The sequence below is a fragment of the Haliaeetus albicilla genome, chromosome 18, assembly GCF_947461875.1.
Source record: "Haliaeetus albicilla chromosome 18, bHalAlb1.1, whole genome shotgun sequence".
Lineage (NCBI taxonomy): Eukaryota > Metazoa > Chordata > Aves > Accipitriformes > Accipitridae > Haliaeetus > Haliaeetus albicilla.
In genome coordinates this window covers 3,545,480-3,560,239 of record NC_091500.1, presented here as the reverse complement: position 1 = coordinate 3,560,239, position 14,760 = coordinate 3,545,480, and positions in this window count along the sequence as shown.

The following is a 14,760-nucleotide window of genomic DNA, read 5'->3' as shown; positions in this document are numbered from 1 at the left end:
GTCCATGTCTGTCCTGTGCTGAGGACCCCAGAGCTGGACGCAGGACTCCAGGTGGGGTCTCACCCGATCGGAGCAGAGGGGCAGAATCCCCTCCCTTGACCTGCTGGCCACGCTGCTTGGGATGCAGCCCAGGATACGGTTGGCTTTCTGGGCTGTGAGTGCACATTGCTGGCTCATGTCCTTATGCCTACGCTCTTTGGAGAGGGCAGACCCCTCCAGTTATACCATCCTGTGCATCATCCCTAAACTTTTCCCTTACCAAAGGGGACAGCTGTGGACTTTAGCTGCTCCTTTACAGCATGGTACACCCCATGACACTGCCAGCATCCTACAGCTGGTGGTGAGGATGCAGACAGTCAAGTGTGCATAAGCTCAAGTGCTTTTCCCTGGGTTATTACTGTAAAGTGCATCCCTGTTAGGGAAGTCAGAGAGCTTGGGCACAGCTGAAACTCAAATGTCTGCACTGAATTTGTTGGCAGAGGTGCGGGCAGGGATGTGGTCTGCAGTAGCTAGCGCTGACCCAGGCAATGCCAGGGAGCAGCTCAGGGGTTGAGCAAACTCTGTTCTGGGGGCCAGGAAAGTCTTAACATTGACATGGCTAGACTAAGCCTGAGGTCCAGAGGGCAGGTCCTGGCATGGGGAGGTTCACTAGCGGGGGGATTCCCCCAAATCAGTAAGTTAGCAAGATCAAAAACCAAATTCAGGGTGGGCAATGCTGATATTTACCTGGAGAGTATCTGTGAGACTGAGAAGGGCTCTCTACAAATCCCTGTGCTTCCAGGCAAAAGCGAACTTCTAAGCAGTGGTAAGGAGATAAAGGACTCCTCATGCTGACAGCAAATACCAGACATCTCCTGAAAAGGGGCTCTGCCGGCTGTGTTGGCCACGGCCGCTCCCCAAAAGGGGACGCTGGACCGGGCAGGTGGATGCGGGCTCTGATGCAGAACCACAGGTCTTGCTCACCTGGAGAAACTCCGATTCCTTAGCCTCCCCCTGCTTTATCTCTGAAGAAGAACAAAGTGTGAAAATCAGGTCATCAGACATTTCTAGGGCTCTCTTTGGAGAAGATGAATAGCTGTTTGGTACCATCCTGCCCCATGACTACTTCAGTGGTGCAAGTTCAAGGTTGTTCAGTCCCTGCATGATGGAAACAGCCTGGAACTATCTGTGCAGATGCAAACAGGCAGCTTTTGATGACAGCCTGTTCTAGGCAATTGCACATGAGAAGGATTGCAGAGGTGTTTAGATACGGTGACCTGAATTTTTATACTCACCTCTGGTGGGGACTTCATTCTGAGTTTGTCCAGGCTGTTACTTGCATGTCTTATTAATGCTGGCAGTTTAGGTGATTTCAATATCTGAGAATTATTTGAAAGTCTAATTAATGACATTTGCTTCTCATAGATGTATGCAAAGGTATTAAGGAAGATTAATTCTCCTGTTACAGCGGTTTGCACTGATTCACATCATCAACCCCTCCAAAAGAGAAGAGGGGTCTCTCCTAGGTTTGGAGCTACCAGGGCATGGGATTCCCATGTGTACCTTAAAATAAAAACCTGTCAACTCTGCTGCTTTCAGTCCAATGCTGAGATGACCTGGAAGTAGCACAGGACTAATCCTCTCTGCATTTTACTGTACAGACTGGGAAGCCTTCGGTATGAATCCAGAGCTAAACACAAACTCCTGTCTTCAGGGCATGAGCAGGACTGTTAAAGTGCTGCTGACCTGTGCAGTTTATCCTGGCTCAAGATGAAAAGCTGCTTTACTGTCCTTCACCATGCACAGTGGTGCTGGAGTTCCCTCTGGGATTGCATAGGGAGGGCCGGTGCTTTGGGGATATCTGCAGCTTCAGGAGAGGAGCCTGGGATCTCCATACATCTCCCTCTGCCTTGCAATCAATTTATGGGTATTAACCATCCTGGACCTCCTCAGAGACACTGCCTGGGCTCTCATGTGTTCACCCCCTCCATCCCCACGGCCCCAGCAGCCCCCGTCCTCATCCTCACGAAGCACCACCAGACCCCACGGACCGAATGACAGCTGCTTTCTCAGTGGGGTGGCCTCCGTTTCGCTGAAAGCGCTGTGGGGAGTTCTATTTATTAAGACCATCCTCAACAGAATCCTAGAATGGTTTGGGTGGGAAGGGGCGTTTAAAGGTCATCTAGTCCAACCCCCCCTGCCATGAGCAGGGACATCTTCAACCAGATCAGGTTGCTCAGAGCCCCGTCCAACCTGACCTTGGATGTTTCTGGGGATGGGGCATGCTCAGCTGAAGAGTGGATGCAAAGGAAAGCAAAGACTTCATCCCCATGGGCAGTCCGGAAACAGCAATGTCGCCCCAGTGAAGGAAAAGGAAAATTTGGGAAGTGGCTGCACACCCTGGGACTAATTATAAACCCAGCACTTCCCCCGCGTTAGTCCTGATGACTCTGCAATCCCCAGGCAATGCGTGGAAGTGGATCTTCTCTCTGCCAGCTCAGAGGAAAAAAAGCATTAAATATAGTCCCCAAATCGAGGGCATATCAGATATTACACTGACAAAAAGGAGCAAGAGGTGCTTTAGAAATGCGCCTAAGAAAAGGAGTGACTGGCACTCAGATGGGTTTCATGGTCTGCCTTTTTCTGTCTTTTTGCCATGTGCTTTAGGAAAAATGAACTGCTGTGTGGCAAAGCTGAAAGACTTGTACTCAAAAAAATTTGGCTCAAAACTCATCTCATCCAGAGGAACCTCTGAATATTGCAGTGAGAGTCATCCTGCTCTTTTGGACTCATTTTTCCTCCTGTAAAATAAGGATCGGTAATGTTTGGAGCAGGCTCCTTCCCTTCCTATATTGCAACACTATCTGACACCAATACAGCCCTGTTATCAGTCAGTAAACGTTACTACAATCTTCTGAAGAATGGAAGATGTATGGGACATCATGAAGAGTACAACATGTCTCTTGTGCAATAAAACCCCACCGGGCTGACAACTTTTTCTGTTGGTCCTGCACAAATTATCCTGTCCTGCATTCCCAAACGTACAGCTGCCGCTCCCCACTCAAGGAGAAGGAACCCAACCCACAGGCTGGGCTGTGCACACCAACATTTTTAATATAACCTCACGGCAAGGGGGTACAGGCTTCCCTGCACGAGGGAGAGAAGTTGTACTGGTATTTGTGAGGATGCATTTGGTTCATAATAACAGATAAGGGGTTAATGAGGGTCCGCCAGCTCCTGGAAGCAGGTAGCTCCATGCACCATATGCTTTTACTTGCTCTGATAAAGCCTCCGAAGAGGCAACATCCCTATCAAGCAGGAGTAGCATGCACATCAGGAAAGTGTCCAAGCAGAAGGAAATGCAGCTAAATCAGTGGCCTTTGCCAAATGCCCAGAGATTCCTCCTGCCAGATCCCTAAATGCCTGTCCATCTGCTTCCCTCAGCCCCATAATGTGTCCTGGAGAGGTTCGCCAAGAGGCTTGTCTGGCCTCGGCAGGAGAAGGGGCTCTTCCCACGTCTTCCTTTCCCGGCTGGAGAGCAGGATCAGGAACCGTCTGGGTCTCTGGCCATGATTCCCACATCTCCCTGAAGGACCCCAGGGCACAGGGCAGACCCCGGGGAGCAGAGGTTCCTCTCCCTGGTTACACAGAGTTGGTCTGGATTCACTGGTGAGACCACATCTCCCAAATCACAAGCGATTATTACGATTTTAGGCTTTTCAGCGACCGAGCTCTCCTCTGCTACGTGCGCTCACACCAGCAGGGTTTTGCCTGTGAAATCCAAGAAGTAATTGGCTGCAGAATAGCAGAGAATCACCCTCCATATGCTGCAGTCCCATGACCATTTGCCTCTTGGATGAGAAATAGTATTTTTAGGGCTCTCTATCTGCTTGTTTTCATTCCTGAAACAGATTGTGATCTTATTATCCACACCCCCAGCCTCTTTACCCTCTGATGTTTTCCTAGGAAGGGGAGTGAAATAGCAGCAAGCACAAGGTAAAGGGTGTTTGTGGTTGAAAATCATCTGTGATTGCAGTGACCACATGCATAGATAAGTTATTCTGATTGTACAAAATTTGCTACAACAGTGGGAGAGTCAGCCGAAGCTGATTTATATGTTGTTTTCCACTTAATATCCATCAGTATGTCTGAGTACCCAGCGCTTCTAAGAGCTGCCGTCCACAGTTCTACACTAAACACTATCTGAAGTATATGGTTTCCCACAAACCAGGTTCGTCCTCTTGACAGCTGGGAGGAGGGAGCCTGCAGGTGTGGGAGAGCTCCCCAGTTTAGCGCTCCTGAAACCACAGCAATGTCAAACTGGGGATTTGGCAACCAGAGAGTGAGTGGGCAAGTCTGAAGTCAGACCGCAGGAAGAAGGAGGCTGGCAGGATGTGATAGAGCAGACATATGTACCCGACACCGCAGACACAAGTGTTCCTCGGGTCTGAGTTTCCATAATAAATTATTTTTAGCAGAATATTTTTTTTTTTTTCTCCCCAGGGAATAGCTAGTTTCTGGTGAAGCTTTTCCATTTTGTCATAGAGAATCATGGGACACTGCATACCGTCCAGAAACTTAACATTTTTTGCAAACCTTTTTGTCTTTTCCATCTCAAGATTTTTTTAGTTATCGTTTGTCAAGCTGGGAAATGTTTGGGCAATGAAAAGAGAACTCTAGGTTTGTATTCTCCTCACTTTGGGAAAATTCTTTCTTGTCGTGGAATTAGCCAGGCACTCTCCAAGGACAAACCTACAGGTCTCTGTGCTCTCAGAGTATCTTTGGGGCTGGCCATCCGAAACACACAGACAGCTTGATGCCAAAGTTGTATGCAATTATTCTGAGTGAGTAAGAACAATTGCTCGGGTACAAATTGTCCCCAAAACTTTCCCCAGCACTCATTACTACCCGTGTGAGAAGGGTAGGATATCTGATATCATCTGCATTTGGCTTTTTCAGAAATTGTTAGGGGAAAACCAACCTTTTTCATAGACTCAAAAAGTATTGAATTCTGAAGAAAACATCAACTTAAGACACTGTATAGGGGTCTGATAAATTTTTCATGTGTCGATGTGCCATGACCTGATTTATTAGGTGGAAGCAGGGGTGGGTTTGAGAGTTTAGCTCTGGATGCAGTTTAACATTTGGGGGGCCCTTAGATCTCTCAGTGTGGAGGGAGGAAAACAGAAAGAAGGAGAATTTAGTGGCAGAGAAGAGAAACCCCTTCAGTTACAAAGGTTTTCCATCAGACAGCAGCATGAATAAAGGGGCATTAATGAAATCATCTTGACTTGTACATGGTTTTAATTGGAAAGATAATTAAACAGACATTTATGCAGCAACTAGTTTGCAATAGAGACAACTATGGTTTCTCTGGAGCCCACAAGAAAGCGTAATGTCATTCAAATGAACTGGGCTCTTCTTCCACCTGTTTCTGAAAGGGCAAATGGGGATAATGTGACATGATAAAATGAATTGTTTATGACCTGATTTTTTATTATTAATATTTAAAAGCTGTGGTGCTTTGAAAACATAGTTCTGTGTGCTTTTCCATAGGATATGGGTTGGGTTCTCTGTGTCCTAGGAGGTGCATATGTTGGGGTAATTCTTCATGATTTCAGAGCTGGGTTCTTGGGGACTAACCAAATTCAGAAAATTACCAGGTCATTCCTGAGAAAGCTGCATCATGAATTGCCTCTTGAAGAGTATAAATTAATATATTTTCAAAACCGAACCCTCCTGGACTTGATGGAGACTTGATGAGGGCTTCTGCTTAAAAAATCCTAAGGGTTTTATGCTGGAAGATCAGAATTGGTGAAACCTGGCAAGTTGCCCCATAAGAAATTGCATCCTGTTTAACTGTTAGTTCATCCCTACAAAGTGAACAGGCTTGTCATGGTTATGTTAAGGGACTTAAGAATTAATTTCTCCCCCCTTCATATTCTCTGTGTATCCAAACACTGTGGTTATGCCACAAATACATCTGATATAGCTGTGGACCTTCATCACAGCCCTGACAGGCAGTGAGGAAAGTCTCCAACTGAAGTATTTTCTGAAGACCACATTTCACAGGGGGTTAAACAGGCGACAGCAATAGGACCCGAGGAACCATTTAATTAACTCCAGGATGCCCTTTTGATGCTCAAACCCACCAGAGTGGACGCCTGACTCAAAGGCTTAGAAAGTTTTTCTTGAGTAGTCAGGGGGACTTGAGGAACTATGGGTTTCATAGACCCAGTCTGAGCCTCCCCAAAGAGAGGGGACAGAGACAGCACAGCCAGCTCATGTCTAATTCAGAAAGAGCAGTGAACAACCTGTTTTGGAAAACAGGAGAGGAGCAGTAGCAGCAGCCGACCACCTTCTTCCTCCTTGGCCACCAAGTCAACCTGAGGCAACATCTCTATACATCAGCCATACTTCCCACAGCTGCGTTTTCCTACAAATACCCATAGATTTGCACACATTGGGTTACAGTAGGCATCTCTGCACATTTCACTGTGTGTCTACAGGTCCCGTGAACTTTACAACCAGGGAAAATGTTTTTAAAAGTCAGGAGCTGGAACCACACGCTGGTGATGTTAGTTCAACAGTGACTGCTTAGGTTGTGCCGAGTATTTAAGATCAAATATGAATAGGCTGAATTAGGGTTTGCTAGGCTGAGTGTCTAGAGTAGCTTGAGGCTGTATCTGAAGCATTGCTTGTCAGGGAAAAAAGGGTGCTCAGCGTGGGAGTAAATGTTCTCTCTGTTGGGTGTTCAGAAGTGAAAATCTTTTCCTTCGGAATCCAATTAATGGTTCCAGTTAATAAAGAACAAATGGCCAGAGTACCCATGCTTATATGTGACAAAGAGATTAGAGATGGGGTAGCCCAGTAGGGTCAGACATGCTCCTACAAGCTGAAATGCCTTTAGTTCCACTCCCTGTTGTAGGGAGTGGGATAAATTTAAAGCAATGACTTGTCATTTCGGAAATCAAAAAGGACACAGAGAAAGTCAGCACTGGAAAAAAATCAAGCTGTGCTATAACTCACCAACAGTGCTGAAGCAGAGTAAAAGTCTCTTAAGCTGCAAGATCAGAGACAAAGCAGAGCTGCTATTGTAGTAAGATAGCTTTGTGGAGAGCATCGGCACAGCCAATGGATGAATATTTTGCTGTGGTGTTCAGAAAGAAGTAGGGTCAGAAAATCGAAAAAAACTGCGAACGGCCTCAGTGGAAGTCAGTCCCACAGAAGGGAAGAGCCTTATTTGATACCATCCTTCCCCAAATTCAGAAAACTGGCGTGAAATAACAAGAACTTCTCAGGAGTCTTTTCAGTCTGTGACTCCACTGTAAAATTTGAGAACAGCAAACACTGTATTACAGTTCAGAGCGAGAAGAAAAAAAAAGTCATCCAGGTGAGTATGATCTGATCTCAGTATTATGCAAGGCTTTGAGAACAAACAGGCAAGCAAGAATATAAAACAAAACGCATCATGAGTTCTCTGCTGAATAGATTTCAACAGACTGACCTGATGAAATAGTGTTTCTTAGTAAAGAGAAGGCATCAGACCTCAGCAAATGCACTTTAGTGAAGAACATTAGTAAAATGTTCACAAAAAACTACTTTAGATGAAGTGGAGGGGATTGATAAAGGCACTGTAAATTGGCTGAAGTATAACCTTGAAAGAGAAAGAGTCAGGCAGGAGGGAGGTTGCTGAGAAATCTCAAGGGTCATTCTTAGAATAAAAATTCAAGTGTGAAAAAGTAAGATACTGGACCCAAAACTAGCACATACCATTGATACAGGAAAAGAGTAAGGTAACACACAGAAAGAACTGTGTCATCATAAGGACTGGAGCTATAGCAATGAAATTTGCAGGGTAAAAGATCATGAGATTCATAGTGTAAAGTTGTTCACGGTGTGAAGTTGTTGCTCATGTGCCAGAAGACTAACACCAAGACTCTGCTTTTGCAAATACCTTGCCACAAGTAAAAAGAAGAGCTGTGTTAGTCTGATCACAGCGGAGCTCTGGGCCAATAATTTGATGTAGCTGTGGAGAAGGCAAATGCAACAGAGGCACCAAACTCTGGATAGAAACAGAACAGAACTCATGCCTTTACTGATATGTTTCTTGTACTGAGGGGCCCAAAACTGAGCACAGGACTCCAGATGCAGTCCCATAAGTGCCAAGTAGAGGGAAATAATCATTTCCCTTGATGTGCTGTCCATGCTTTTGCTGATATCTCCAGTACAGAGTTGGCCTTCACTGCTGCAAGGATACCCGGCTGACTCACATTGAACTGAATGTTTGTGGTTGATGATACTACTTGAAAGAACACGTTTTGGAAAAAGGATGTGGATTTATATAGTGAAATGGAGGAAATGTTACCTTGAGGGAACATAAGGAGCAGAAGCAGTGTGGCGTATCAAAGGTTTGCGCTAGGGGGTGATTCAGTTCAGGGAACAAGTATCTTCACAGGGAGAATATAAAAAAAAATAATAAATAGAGCTGTTTAACTGAACAGAGGAAGGCATAACCTCCTGATGCTGCTTCTTATTTAAACAGACTAAACTTAGAAAGAAAGCTTAGTTCTTAAGAGTGAGAGTAATTAATAATAGAAGTGGTAATGTCTTCATTTCCTGGAGATCTTCAACTCATGACTGGATACTCTTTGCCAGGGAAAATTTTCACCAAGAGTGCAACTCCATGGCTTGTAAAATCCAGAAGATCTGATTATTTTTACTTCTCCTTCTTTCTTTAACACTTAGAGACATTGTGATCTTGAGCTACCCTAGGGTGCACCCATACTCTAATTTAAACAGTGCTTGTGCTGGGGACAATGTGCTTGGGAGGGGACACAGCCGGGACAGCTGACCCCAACTGACCCAAGGGATATTCCAGACCATAGGATGTCATGCTCAGCATACAAAGCTGGAGGAAGAAGAAGGAAGGGGAGACATTCAGAGTGGTGGCATTTGTCTTCCCAAGTCACCATTACGAGTGATGGAGCCCTGCTCTCCTGGGGATGGCTGAACACCTGCTGCCCATGGGAAGTGGGGAATGAATTCCTGGTTTTGCTTTGCCTGAATGTGTGGCTTTTGCTTCACCTATTAAACTGTCTTTATCTCAGCCTATGAGTTTTCTAACTTTTAGTCTTCTGATTCTCTCCCCCATCCCACTCGGGGGGAGTGAGTGAGCAGCTACATGGGGTTTAGTTGCCGGCTGGGATTAAACCACGACAGTGCAATACTCCTAAATGGTTGGCCAAGTCCCAGGAGCTGATGTGTCCTAGGACAACTAATCTCAGTTTCACCAAATCCTAAGTGCAAGTTCAGGAGTTACCATGGACCAAGGACCATGCCCAACAGGCATTTTGGATAGAATCACACTGTTTGGGAAGCTGCTAGAGTTTAATATCCTGGTGATGGCCAAACCAGGCCAGCTGGTCTATGGATGAGGACATGGGCCCTGATACTGTTTAGTTCATGGCAAATGTTTGAGCAGCTCAGCAGAAAAACAGATGGCAAGGTGAACCAAGGCTGCAAATATCCTTGCCTCCACAGCTGGGCTAAGTTTTCCTTTTGCCATCTCCTTGTTGCACAGCATAGGGTTCAGCTGACTTAGATGTGCCAAGGACTTGGCTTCAAATTTTCAGCTGCAAAGAGCCAGAGAGGAGTCAAGAGATCCCAGTTCCCTTTGCTGTCTCACTATCATCTGAGCCATTCATCCCCTTGTCTTTTCCTCTTCTGGATTCAATGAACCAAGAGCAGCGGAAAAGGGAGGTCCTCTGTGCACCATGAGCCACAGAAAAAAATCACATCTTTTTGGAAGAACTAGGTGAGGACTTTTATCTGCTTGCATGAAAATTTACAATGGAAAGGTTTCACAGATAGCTCATAGGTATCTGATACCCTTGAAAGGCAATAGGGTATGATAGGATGGGATGGGATGGGACAGGACAGGACAGTTTTCTCACTGCCCTCCTTCCGCCTTGAAAATGTGCCCAACATAATTTAATACAGATGAAAAACAAGGGGTCTAGCTTAAAACCAGCAAAGACCATCATTATTTGATTTGCTGGGTAATTTATCTCTAGTTTTAAAGAGCTGTCAAGGTACCCACTTTCTACAACTGCATCCATTGCATCTGCCTTTCCTGGAGCACCTCATCAGCAGTATCATATGAGTCTAATTAATCTGGCAATTACCAATGCTGCACTGTAGAAATCCTCCATGCCTCATACTCTGAAGTAGGCTAGACCAAGTCTATGTTCACTGCTAAGCATTTTGGGAAAGATTTGCAAAAACTGGTAATTGCAAGGTGACAAAGAAGGGAAAATAAGCCCAGATTTATATCATGATGATGGACTATACATTTCTTATTACCACTCTCAAAAATATTTAATTTGCTCATACCGAGGCAGCCTGTGCAAACAATACAAGGATCGCAGAGGTCACTACGCTTACCAGGAAAAAGCTGGAAAGAAATAAGCCCCATGAAAACATGTGTGCAAGGTGACAGATCTGCCTCAGGACAAATGGTTCTAGAATTTCTGGGGAAAAAAAATTAGTTACATCAAGGCTAGATTGTAGCCAATTCAAAAATGCAGTGAATAATATGTTTTGTGAAGAAACATAAAAGATCCTTCCCCTCCTCTGCTGGCTTTTCTCCAGGTCTCCTGTTTCTCCTGTGGTGCAGAGTGCTTCAGCATCTCCCAGTAACAGTTCCTTTCGTGTATCTGTAGACTCATCCAGACTCATCCTTTCTGCTCCTTGTGACTTAACTGAAAGGAAGAAATTATAGCTGTTGGGTTTGCATCCAGAAAAGATGAAGCCACACAAACAGTGCAGCTCTTCGTGCTGAGCCAACATTAGCAATGAGTGGTGGTGTTTGTTTGAATTCAAATGTGAATAGCTTGAATGAGGGATTCCCTGTTGAACATTTATAGGAACATGCACATTCAAAATCTATAAAATAAGCTCTGCATCTGAAAAAAAACCCCGTTGCTTGTCAAGAAAAGAAGAAACTGCTTAGTATAAGAGCAATGATTTCTTTTCCTTCAAAATTCCAGTAAATGGAATTATTAATTTTAAAAGGTTATGAATGGTCAGTTGCAGAAATGAGCAGAGTTACTTCCCTGTAGTGATCATAGGAAACAAGAAAAAGATAAAGTGAAGAACAAAGGGAAAAAGCAAAGAATCAAGGAGGGGCTAGGAGGGTATGAACACGTAGTGGCAAATAGTTGGGAGGAGGCACAAAAAAAGAGAGAAGGAATGGAGAAATCTGGAAAGGGGTAAACGAGTGACAGATGAGAGACTGGGAAGAGTCTTTCTCCAGTTTACATTTCAGCAATCTGAACATACAAAATTTATGGCCTTTGGAGATTGTATTAAAAATTGTCCCACTGCAGGTTGCCCAGACAAGAAGACTCTGAAGGTGGTAATTCCTAATTTTGACCTTCCAGCTCTCTCTGTCTTCTCTAGCTTCCTAGCTGCTGTGTTACATGGGTAAGCATGGAGAAAAACAAGAGAAAAGCAAAACAGTGTAGAAAATGCTCAAGACTGAAGGCCAGGGGAGATCTTGGTGTGCCGGGAGCAAAGAACAATACCCATCAAAAACAAAGAGAGACATTGGTGCTTAGAGATGGACTCCTGCCACGAGCGGCGCGGCAGGAGGAGAAGCTTGAGCAAACCCATCTCCAAAGAGGCGTTGTTTGCTTGCCGGCGTGTGCAATGTCACCCCGACCCGCTGGTCCCGCTCACAAAGGCACCTGGCGGCCAGGTCCATGCTCCATTGGGCTTCTCCTCGCCGGTCGCCGGCCGCTTTCCCCAACCCGGACACGCCGAGGCAATTCCCCCTCCTCCAGATCCGGCTGCCGGGACTCTGCCGCCAGCACGCGCGGAGCCGCCGGGCACAGCTCTGCTCGAGCCGGTGCCAGCCGGGGCTGCCGACAGCAGAGCTGCTCCCAGAGGTGGTGGATGGAGTCTGGGCACCTTTCTGATCAGCTCTCGGCACTGTCTGCAAGGCACGGACACCATGGACAGTCCCGGGGCATCAGGTCCATCATGGAGAATAGTTTTGAGGGTGCATCCATCCCCGAGCAGTGCTTTGGCAGTGAGGTTCCTCAAGGGTCTTCCCCAAATGTGGTGCTCTGGAACATCTTCATCACGTTCATTTGGCTGAGCATTTTGTCTTGGTGTTGGGTTTTTTTTCCAGTATTGATCATGGCCTAAAGGAAGTGAAGGAAAAATGGTTTATGAACAGGTTTTAATAAATTTCCAGTTACCATGGTGATGGTAGAAGGACATCTCAGAAGGCTGTTCCGAGTCCTGAACTATCCAGGGTCTTTATTAACAAATTGCTTAACGGAATAAAGATTGTGCTTACTGAATTTGCAAATAACAAGCTGAAAGGGACTGCAGCATGTTGGAGGACACTGGAGATAGATTGACATTTTTTTGCAAAAGACAGGAACAATTGGTGGAGAAGGTAGAATGAGCAATATCTGGCAATGCAGTGATTCTGCAGGAGAGGTGTGGGGCTGCAGTGGGTAACAAGGTGCACATAATAGTACAATGTCATCCTGTTACAGAAAAGGCAGAAATCATTCTTTCTAAAAAAACAAAAAACCAACAGGGTTATCACTTGTTAGGCACTTAAATTAATCCATTTATTACTCCAAACTGCTAGGCTTTCAAGTAGTATGCTGTTTACTGCTTAGGACACCATACTTCAAGATGAGGTGGAATAGCTGGAGAGAGCCTAAAGCTGAGATGGTTAAGGGACCAAGCAAATACAATCTGTAACAAAAATCTGGAAGAATTGAGATCATGATGATGGGAAAAAAGAAAATATAGGAGCCATGGTGCCCCACAAATCTGGAATAAAGAGTACATAGGAAGGGACTAGGCCAGTCCAGGTGAGAAAGAGTAGGCTGAAACTGCAGCAATGACAATTCAGTGTTGTATATAGGAGAGCGTTTCTAGTGGGATGGTGAATGGTGTCCTGAAGGAGGGGAAATGGTGTGGGAGAGGCCAGTTATTGGTGGTATTCCCAAAGAGGCTTGACAGCTTTCTGAGAGGGGTGATTTAGGGTTGTAAGGAACTCTGCATGGGGGATGTGGAGCAGTGACTCTAAGGACATCTATGGGTCTGTGCATTTTTGGTAACAACATACGTGAAATCACTATGGTTGCATCTTTGTTGGTAAACTGAACAGTGCCAGGGCCCACTCTGTGGTCCTGATGCCAGTGGGGATACCCTGCCCACATCCATCATATTAAACTCAAGTCCACTCAAAGCAGAATGACCATATCCCAGTCATGTTGGAAATCATACCTGTCCCATGCAGACTCCTGAATCATAGAATCATAGAATTATTTAGGTTGGAAAAGACCTTTAAGATCATCAAGTCCAACTGTGAAGTGTGGTGAGAAATGTGTTTGGAAAAGTCAGCCACAGAAGAGCAAAGGAGGTGATAGCAGGGACCCATCTAGCCAAGTGTCTTCAGTCTGACAGGGGTGAATAGCTGATGCTTAGAACAGTGGAAGAACATGGCAAACATACAGTAGCATGTGTTTGGAAACCCCTCTGATTCCAGCAATCTGAGGTTTGGGGGGTTGCTGAATTGGGTGTAAATCCATATCATTGTGCTGAATGCCCCTCAATGGATTTTATGGATTTCATGGAAGTATAGAATAATGCACGGTGGAAGGGAGCTCTGGAGGTCATTGGGTCCAGCCAGCTGCTCAGAGCAGAGCAAACTTCAAAGTTAGATTGACTGCCCTACTTGCTTTCTGAACACATTTACAGTTTCTTTCTCCACAATATCCATGGCAATGAGTTGCACCATCCCGCTGTGTGCAGCGTGAAAGAAGATTTTCTTTGTTTAGTGCATTGTATTTTTGTATGCCATCTCCTACTTATGTGGTTATGAGAAATGGAAAACTATAGTTCTCTCTTTGTTAGGACACTTATAGTTTTTACACTGCTGTCACATATCTCCACCTACTTGTCTCCTGGAGTGGAAGAGTCCCAGTATAATTACTATCTCACTGTCTGAAAATAAGTCCCCAGCTTTCACCATCCTTGCTACCGCCCTTTGTACTTCTTCTTGTCCTACTCTAGGTTTGCAGAGCGAGGCACACCAGCAGCGTGCACAGTATGCAGCTTAAAGTACCCTCAAAACTGTCAGTGATACACTGATTTTTGTCAGTGGCCGTTCTAGTAAACCCTAACACTCAGTTTTCCTTTCTGACTGCCTCTGGACACTGAGGTGACTTTTTTCTGCAGTGCTCTTTGGGACCGTCTCTTTTCTGGAAGGTGAAAGTAAGTTTGCCATCTCATTTGCTATCTGCTTATGCTGCCACTCAGTGCTGAGATCCTTCTGCCTTGCAGACTCCTTGCAGTCAGTTTTGTTTCACTGAAAACCCTTCTGTCATCATCAGAGCTTCTCCGGCAGCCGGGATCAGGATATCTCCATCCCAGAAATTAAGCTGACTTGAGACCCCAGAGCTGTCTGGAGGTTTTGTGAGGGAGAGGTGATGATCAAAGTGTCTGGAAGTGGTTGGCTCATCCCGCTTTCTGGGAAAAGGCTCTCAGCTCCAGTGCTCCTGCCCATCAGTGGGATGAGAGGGGACAACAAAATGGGCTACATTGAACATGGTGTTTGCTAAATTTATCAGAGGGAGTCTGCAGTCATGGTTCCCAAGAGGATGATAGAGGGACATTGGGTCCTTCCCCAGCCAAGGCTGCTCACACCAGGGCCCCTCTCAGCTTGTCCAGCCCCACACGGTGACAGGT